Raw genomic sequence first — 8,998 nt, forward strand, 5'->3', positions numbered from 1 at the left:
TGATAGGAGAGGCGACCTCGCCGCTCCGCCCCTCCCCTCCGACGCTCTCGGAGAGGCGATCTCGTCCGGCCCTTTGTCCGCCCGCAGGTGAGTATTCTTCTCTCCCTCCCTCCTCCTCTATCGCATCTGTCTCCTCCCAAATCCTTCAATCAAGTACGGCTTCCCACCCACTGCTGGCGTCTCGCAGGGGTTTGGGAATCGGTCGCGGGCGCGAAGTGATGGCGGGCGGCGAGGAGAAGGTGAAGAGCGAGAGGCTAGGGGCGCGCCGATGGAGGCGACAGCCACAGAGAGGGGCGAGGCGCTTCCCTTCGCACGCTCGATGCCGCTCGACGTCAGTGGCGTGGACGCCGTGCTACAGCGGGCCACGGGGGCCAACCAGCTCGCTGTGGTGGCGTCCTGTCTCCTCCGACAACACTCACCTCATCGACCCACCGTGCGCTCCCGCCTCCCTACCCCACTGTCCTCCGTGGGGGAAAATGAACTCCCGCCTCTCGTGTTGTCGGTGCTGCTAAATTTGCGTGTTCCCTCGTTGTGGATGCTAATCGGGTTGGGTTGATTGCGTGCACGCACAGGGATGCGACGGGGGAGACGGACGATGAGAGGCGGGCGCTGCGGAAGGAGCTGGAAGCGCTTCTCGCCACCATCCCTGTTGTCCCTAGGCCGTGAGTATATTTTTGATCGTGTTGCTGTGTGTGTGTTGTTTGCAATTGTTCCTTGGATTAGGAATCCTATGTCTGTGATTGTAGTTGCAGATTGCCGTGTGATAGTCAGATCACCGGTGAGGAGCTTGATGCTTATGAGCGGTGGGATTTCCTGATGTGGCGAAAGAAACTTGTGAGGTTGGGTTCAGATGCTTTTACTTACTCAGCTGTTTTTGTGCTTAGAAATGTTTAGTGGAACCGTATTTTTGTGTAGAAGTACATGTTTGGGGGGCTAAGTATCGCATGGGTTAAGTGACCTATGAGATTGAAGATGACATTATCGTGTATATTGCTTGGTTATTTTTGGACCTTTTATGTCACAGATTTATCATCTGGATAATCTAAATATGTGGCTTACATTGTTAGACATAACAGTATGTGTTGGTTGTAAAATGTGACATGGAGTGCTTAGTGCATTTTGAAGCACCATTTCTTCAATTTAATGCTTAGAGTATGTAAGTCTGATTAGCAATGTCCAGTGCAGAGTGGAGCAGGATTATAATCTTGTCTTTACCCCATATGAGAAGAATATTGACATCTGGAGACAGCTGTGGAGAGTTCTTAAATGCAGTGATTTGGTAAGCTATCACTTATGCTTGACCTGAATTGTTAGTGTCAGCATTATGGATTTGGTATTTTTCATTGGTTGCCTTACAAATCCTTTTGTCTCAGTGTGTGCTCATACCGGACCATTTGTTAAAGTACTCTAAGAAAGTAACATGCACAGATATGCTACTCTGTTGTGCTCAGTCATGTTCGTGCTATTCTAATTGTAGAGTAACATCTTTCTTGTGCAAATTGTTGACTATCGTTTTCTTTCTTCCATGAAGTTGGTTATGGTAGTGGATGCTCGAGATCCATTATTCTACCGCTGCCCTGATCTTGAGGTACTGCTTTTCTTGATTTTGGTATAAATTTTATAGCTTCCAAATGGTATATAACTCTTAAACCAAACAAGATAATGATCACTTGTCCTTGTCCTTTCATAGAAAAAAATTATCTCTTGTGATCTATGCTAAAACATGTTGAAATCTATTTTTTGTGATTTGTACCAACATACACCAAGTTTTTGTCCTTGTCCTTTCATAGAAAAAAATTTATCTCTTGTGATTTGTGCTAACACTTCATGAATTTTGATAATTCTGATTTGTGACAATGCACATCTCATTTTTGTCCCTCTCTAGGTGTGTGAGTCTCTCTCTCTTTTCTGTGTCTCTCTCTCTCTCTGTGTGTGTCTTTGTGTGTGTGTCTCTCTCTCTCTCTCTCTCTCTCTCTCTCTCTCTCTCTGTGTGTGTGTGTGTGTGTGTGTGTCTTTGTGTGTGTGTCTATCTTTCTGTCTCTCCCTCTGTTTGTGTGTGTGTCTCTATGTGTGTGTCTATGTGTTTGGCTGTGTGGATAGGTGGGTGCTGTCTTTGGTGAGAGTGTGAGTGCGTCTGTGTGTGTGGGTGCATGCATTTGTGTCTTCATCTAATTGATTTATGCTTTGGTGAAATGCAGATGTACGATATCTTCCAGCTTCCCCCAGCCAAGATTCAAGTTGGAGTCTTTTCTCTGCTACCATGTCTCCTAAGGCCCTTGAGACTACTCGCAAGTTCATGAATAAGCCACTGAGAATCCTCATAAAGAGAGAGATGATCTGACCATTGTTGTCAGTAAGTAGGTCGAAATTGCACTCAAGATTTTCTTCCAGCATACTAGTTAGTCTTATTACGAGGCATACAAGGCGTATTTTGGAGGATACCTATTTGTGATCATATCTGAATGGACCAAAGAAAAGAATGGGATTTATTCTGAATTATAACACCTTATTTTGCAGAACCAGGAGTACTCAATTTTTGTTAAGAACTTTCCTTTTGAAACAACTGTTTGAAATGGTTGAACAGGACTTCAGCAAGTTTGGTGCTATTAAATCTGGTGGTATACAAGTCAAATGCCAGGTTAGTTTAAGTTGTAGGTTCATGGGGTGATTGGTTTTGAGGGGTTGATGGTCTGAATCTGTCTCTAGTTGGTTTGCAATGAAGTGAAACATTCTTTGCCTATGGTACTTGTTGCTTGTTTTCCTGTTGAAACAATTGGTGGCATCCTTTTTCCTTTGTAGGATAACGGCTTTGTCCAACTGATCTGCACAATTCAATACCGTGTTGTCATATGTTCAGAAAGCTTGCCTCTGTGGTTGAATCAGTTATTAATCATGAACATTAAAATATCGAACATTTATCTGATGTATAATAGATTAATAGTTCTGATTTCTAGAGTAATTTGGGCTGGGCCCTTGCATTTTTTACTGCACTATTTCTAAAAATAATTTTTACAACCATTTCATCACTGTTGACTGAATTGATTTCTTCTGTTTGTTTCAACATAGTGCCAATGAATCATTCTTTGTTCCTTTATTACATTCATATCTAAATGCATTTTTCCTTTTCCATTTCTAGGGTGGACTCTTTGTGTATGACATTTTCTGGGTGTTCTTCACTCCAGTTATGGTCAGTGTGGCTAAATCTTTTGATGCTCCGATAAAGGTCAGTGCTCTTTCCTACTGAATTTGGTCTTTGTTAATACCATTGTCAGTTAGTTCCATTTTCTCGTCTTGATGCTTCAGCTGATCTGGCTTTGCTTGGTTATATTCTACTTTACTGTGACGTAGACTTTAACCCTTATTGAACGGTAATATCAGACTCTGTAGGAGTGTCAAGTGCCAACTTTGTTCTACATGATTAGGTTATCTGTACAAAACTGCTATATATTGGAATATTGTTAGAATGTCATTTACTGATATGTTGTATCAATGGAGCTCTTGCTTTTGTTGATTCATGGGGATTGATCAGAATTTTAGATTTATGACATGCGTTACTTTTGGTATCTATGTATTCTTTGTAGCACTTGACAGAGAATCAATGTTGTAACTAGAATTGGTCCTGCTGGATTTAGATCATACTCTGCACCATATTGCTACAACCATGCTCAGACACACTTTTAGGCCATCTCGTTGCATGTAGCCTTAAGTTATTGCCAATACAACCAATATCTGTGTCCATTCCTAGCCCCCGGAGGACCACACAATATGTATCAACAGAAATAAATTATAATTTCAATTGATTCAAGTTGCATACAAAAATGTGGTATTTGAATCTGAATTTAGGCAGTTTCAAAGACATTCAGAACATAATGTGTATTTGTACTTATGCTTCTAGGTATATTTGTTGCACTTGCCTTGCGCTTTGATGTCTCAAGAGGTATCAAGAACTGTTACTTCAACAGTGCATTTTTGTGATACGCTTTGGGTATGATGGTGACCATCATTGTAATGAACTGGATTCAAGCTGCACAGGTGAGTTCTGTTACTCAGGTTTATATTGTCTTGTTTCCCCTTGTTTTTGTCATCCCTATAATATTAATACTATAATTATTTTTGGGGCTTATTACAGCCTGCTCTACTATACCTTGTTCCTGGTGTTGTCGGTTTCATCGCTGTTCCCTGTCTGTGGTATGGAGAGGTGAAACAGGTTAGATTCTAAATACTTACTGCAACTACCATTCGAAAGAAATTTTTTTGTCTAACCTCTTAACGCATCCTTTGCCTTGAACTTTGAGTAGCATAAAAGTTAAATAAAAGATGAACTGTTAGACACAGTAAATATGCTTCTTTGGATGGACCTAATTCTGTTCCTGAATTTTCTGCTTGGTTGATGCTTGTCTCTTTACTGTTACTATAAAAACAATGTCACATCTTAAAAACTAGTGTTGCACATGCAAGAAAATGATTTCATGTCAAAAGTAACTTTCTTAGTACAGTTACTACAGTTTAGTATTGGGTGTAAACTAGTGTCTTCTAAATAATACAAATAACTCTTGTTTTGCATTCTGATTGCTTCACTTAGAGTTATCCGACTGACTCAGGCACCTTATGGCCCTTTCATATGTACATTTGGGTAACTGTACTTATCACTGTATCAGTACTACTGTTAGTCAGTAACTGCACCTTATGGCCCTTGAGCAACATACTACTGAATTTTTCAACTGCTCTGTTACTATTATTACCTGCTGCTATGAAAACAAGACATAAAATTCGGCTACATAATTGCAATCACCGATAATGTAAATTACAGATATTGAACACTGCAATTGTAGTTCTTAGCATATGTAATTTTAGATCTAGGCATAATCTAAATCAAACTTATAAAAGAAAGACGGATCCTCAGTTTGTTTCTTTCTGAAATAATCCAGTACTTGTGTCATATATGATCCTTTAACTTCTCTGTTCAGCCTTGTCTTGTAGTTGTAGATATCTTTCTTTTTCATCGGTAGAGCTGTAAGCACCCCTCTTAGATACGATAGAATAGAAACCATCTTTCTAGTCGGGATATTGTTATCGTTCAGAGTCTTGATAAGTCTTTTTTCCATTTCTGTCATATACTTGTGACCAAAAAATAGTTGATCCCTGTCTCCAGGGCATAGCTCATGATTATGCTCCAAATCAAGAGTTTTAATCTTCCATACACCTCCTTCTTCTTTCACCATCATAATACAAGGACAATCCAACTTCTGCTGAACATTTGTTTTTCTTCTCCTTACCGGTTTCTTTCCAACATCCTTGTCTACTTCAGCTTCTTCTTGCTCTAAACACTTTGGTTCCTTTTCTTTTCCTTGACGAGTGCATCTCATTGTCATTTTAACTAATTATTTCTCTTCTTACTTTGAGTTCTTGTCGTATGTGTTATGGCAACTTGAAATCTGGCTAGGAACGTATAGAAATTGAAGAAATGGTGAGCATCATCCCTAGTCTTAAATTCCATCGATAGCTGTGGGGTGTACTTGCTGTTGATTGGTGCATTGTTGCCTTCAGGTGCTGCAACCTGCTCATTTTTTATGAATTCTTCAATCTCTTCCTCCGTTAGTTCCTGACTGTCATTTACATGCTCATTATCATCTGGTATAGCTGATGTAATATCTAAACTTGTTGGTTCTATTGCTATGATCCTCAAGTCATTTTCTCCCATTGTTGGTTGGTCATCTTGATTTTCATGCTGCACCTGTAAATATATTAGTAGCAGTCTTAGTTTCTGAGTAATGTCATTTATAATACAATTTTTTTCAGTGTGGACTGAAATAGTTGAAGAGATCATTTTTATGTACCTCATCAATGTCCATGTTATTGAATACATCAGTTTGTAATGGTATTGTTGAATTTCAGATCTATCATCATCAGCTATGCTTGTCGTTGCTCCATCATCATCAGCGACGATTGCCATTTCTCTATCCTATTTTTACAAAGATAAGTTTTACTTTGATGCCAGTACATATTTGTATTGCTTATAAATGTAATCAAATTGGCTCAGCTGTCTGTATCTACCTCATATGACAGCCTTGACTCTGATATTGACCAGTCAGTTTGTGGTCCAAAGATTCTATCCAAATCTTCAAGTCTCATATTCTATTTTATTTGTTTGATAATGAGAATGGTTATCATTTATAATATAACACAACTAGTTTGACAAGTATATATAATATAGTTTTACCTCGTTCCTATCATTTTTAAGTATCATCTTTGTTAATGATCCTTGCATCTCTTCATGTTGCTGCACAATTTATAATGAAGCATTGAAATTAAAGTACTATTATGCTGAAATTACATTGCACATATGTGTATAATTTGCATATGTCTGAATTGTAATTTTTGTATACTGGTATTATAAATTTTACCTGTGTATTTCAGTCAGTCTGATTATCTTCCTGAGAGTTCCTGATCTATTCTAGATAAGTTCAGTGTAGCCTCCCTGCATTAAAATATATTTTAGTCGAAAAACAACCTTCTTATGTTGGCATTTTTTTTTATTCTAAATAAAGATTTTGCTCACCTTTTTATATCCGTAGGTATTTGAAAGGTCACTGGAACAATTTGTGCCTATAAATATTTGGTAAGGAGCTGACTGCACTTCCTTAATTGCTTCTTGTGAGTTCACTGATGTTGGATAATCATCACATCTACTTGTTGTGATATACATATTATTCTGCTTCATAAAAAAAGCAAGCAGCTGAGTACTTATATAGCTTTTTATCAGATTCTTCTTTTTTCATTGCATCATTGAATTATGTTTCTTACCTCAAGTAGTTGATCAAACTCGACTGGTGCTTGTATTAGTTGCATAAGGAAAGCAATTGAAACCTGCAAGAAAATGGAGAAGCTATTAGTTCTTATTTATTTATTGTTTGTGTCAACTGTTTTGAATTAGGAGTAATTTTACATCATTGTTGCTTTCTTCTTGGCGAATCATTTCCTCATAATTCTGAATCTGATATTGTGCCTCTAACATTTCCTGCTGCATTGTTCTTCTTTCTAGATTCATGTTCTATTATAACATCCAGATTTCATGTTTTGACAGTTAAAAGGTTTCTCATCATTACATATTACATGCATCTAACACACACAAGGAGATTGGATTCAAATGATCAGTGTACTAACCTTGGCTGTTGAGGTTTGTGGTTCCTCTTCGATCTGATCTCTACCCCTTTGCCTTGCTTTGCGTGTACAAGTTGCATGAGCCGGATCTTTAAATTATATACATGTATAGTATAATTGCATTAGCAGCAAGTACATGTTGCACTATGTTAAATGTGCAATTTCCTTATTTTTGTTCTGTAATTTATTTACAATAGGAATATAGCAAATGCATAAGAGATATATTTGTAATTTTGGTTGAGGATTAGTTGAGGATTGCTGAGTGGTGTGGTTATGCTTGTCTTGTGCAGGAACAACATAGCAGTCCCAGCAGCAGCTTGGGACTGCTATTTTCAGTTTCGCCCTGAGTTCTAGAAGCTATTGCTTCGAATCTTTGATTTTTCTAAGGAGTTGCTTGTTCAGTTTTCAGGTGTGCACCAGTAGCTTAGTTGCAATTTTCCATCTCAGTCAGTTTGACAGTGTTTCTTTAGGTGACTGAAATTTTTAGCATGAACAGTCCCTACAAAGTATTGGTTGAGGAACTAGGGTGTGATCGAAATAATTGGTTGAACCCCCAAGTGCTGGACCTGCTTCTTGTGCACACTGAGCAACTAGGGCCACGCCCTGCTGTTGTAGCAAGCACAAGCAGTAGGCCATCTTTGCCATCCTGAATGTCTTTTCCATATATCTACATTCTCCTAGTCTTCGATCTGAGTTGCTATTGTTTTTGTTACTTTTTTCAGAAAGTAGATTTAAAAGATTGGGATACTAACCTTTGCTAATGAGGTATGGATCAGTCTTCTAGTTCTTCTTGAAATTTCCTATTCTTCTTTGCAATCTGGTGTCTCCTCCTTTCCCCTGCTCTACGTGAGGAGAGCAGAGGCTTCCCCCACGTAGATCTATTTTTGCTTGGCTTCTCTCCCAACTCTTTATATTCCTATATATTCATGGTTTTGGGCTTTTATTATGGGCTGCTGCTGTTAAATGGGCTAATTTGTAATTTATTTATATTCCTATGTATTCATGGTTTTGGGCTTCACTTATGGACTGCTGCTGTTAAATGGGTCATTTTGTCATTTTAGTTAATGGACCAACTTTGGTTGTATAGAAATTATAACAGATTTCCTCTACGTGGGCCTTCTTTAAAAATCAAATGTTTTAAAGGCAGACAACAAACATGTGCTAGCTTGTGCTAAAACACATGGTTTCTTCTCTATTGGAAATCATGTGTTATGCAAGCAACCAACAACCATGTGCTAGCTTGTGCTAAAACACATGGTTTTTCCTTCATTGCAAATTGTGTGTTTTGCAGCCAGCAAACAACCATGTGCTACCTTTTGCTGAAACACATGGTTGTTGGGTAGACAGACTCTATGAATATACCTGGAGGTCTGACCTGGTGTTACTGTTGGTGCGGGACCCACGGGATACCCCGCAAGGAAGGAAGGGAGAAGATCTAGTCTAACTAGGATTCTTCCCCTATAATCTTAGTAGAAGTATTATTCTGTAATCCTACTAGGAACTCTCATTGTAAACCGACTAGGATTCTGACCTCCTGACTATATAAAGGAGGGCAGGGTTCCTAGGGACGGTGACTTTAGCAACACAACACTTACAATCAATCCAACGCAAAGGCTAACACCGACTGGACGTAGGGCTATTACTCGATCATGGTCGAGGGTCTGAACTAGGATAAATCGACTGTCTCTTGCATTAACCGTCGAGTTCTGCATATGCTGAAACCCAAACATACTGTCTCAGATACCCCCGTGGTAGGCTATCGGTGGTCAAACATCGATAGCTGGCGCGCTAGGTAGGGGCTTTCGGCTACTTTGCATCCGAGAGCTCAATGGACCTC

Source organism: Miscanthus floridulus, chromosome 13 (assembly GCF_019320115.1).
Source record: "Miscanthus floridulus cultivar M001 chromosome 13, ASM1932011v1, whole genome shotgun sequence".
Classification (NCBI taxonomy): Eukaryota; Viridiplantae; Streptophyta; class Magnoliopsida; order Poales; family Poaceae; genus Miscanthus; species Miscanthus floridulus.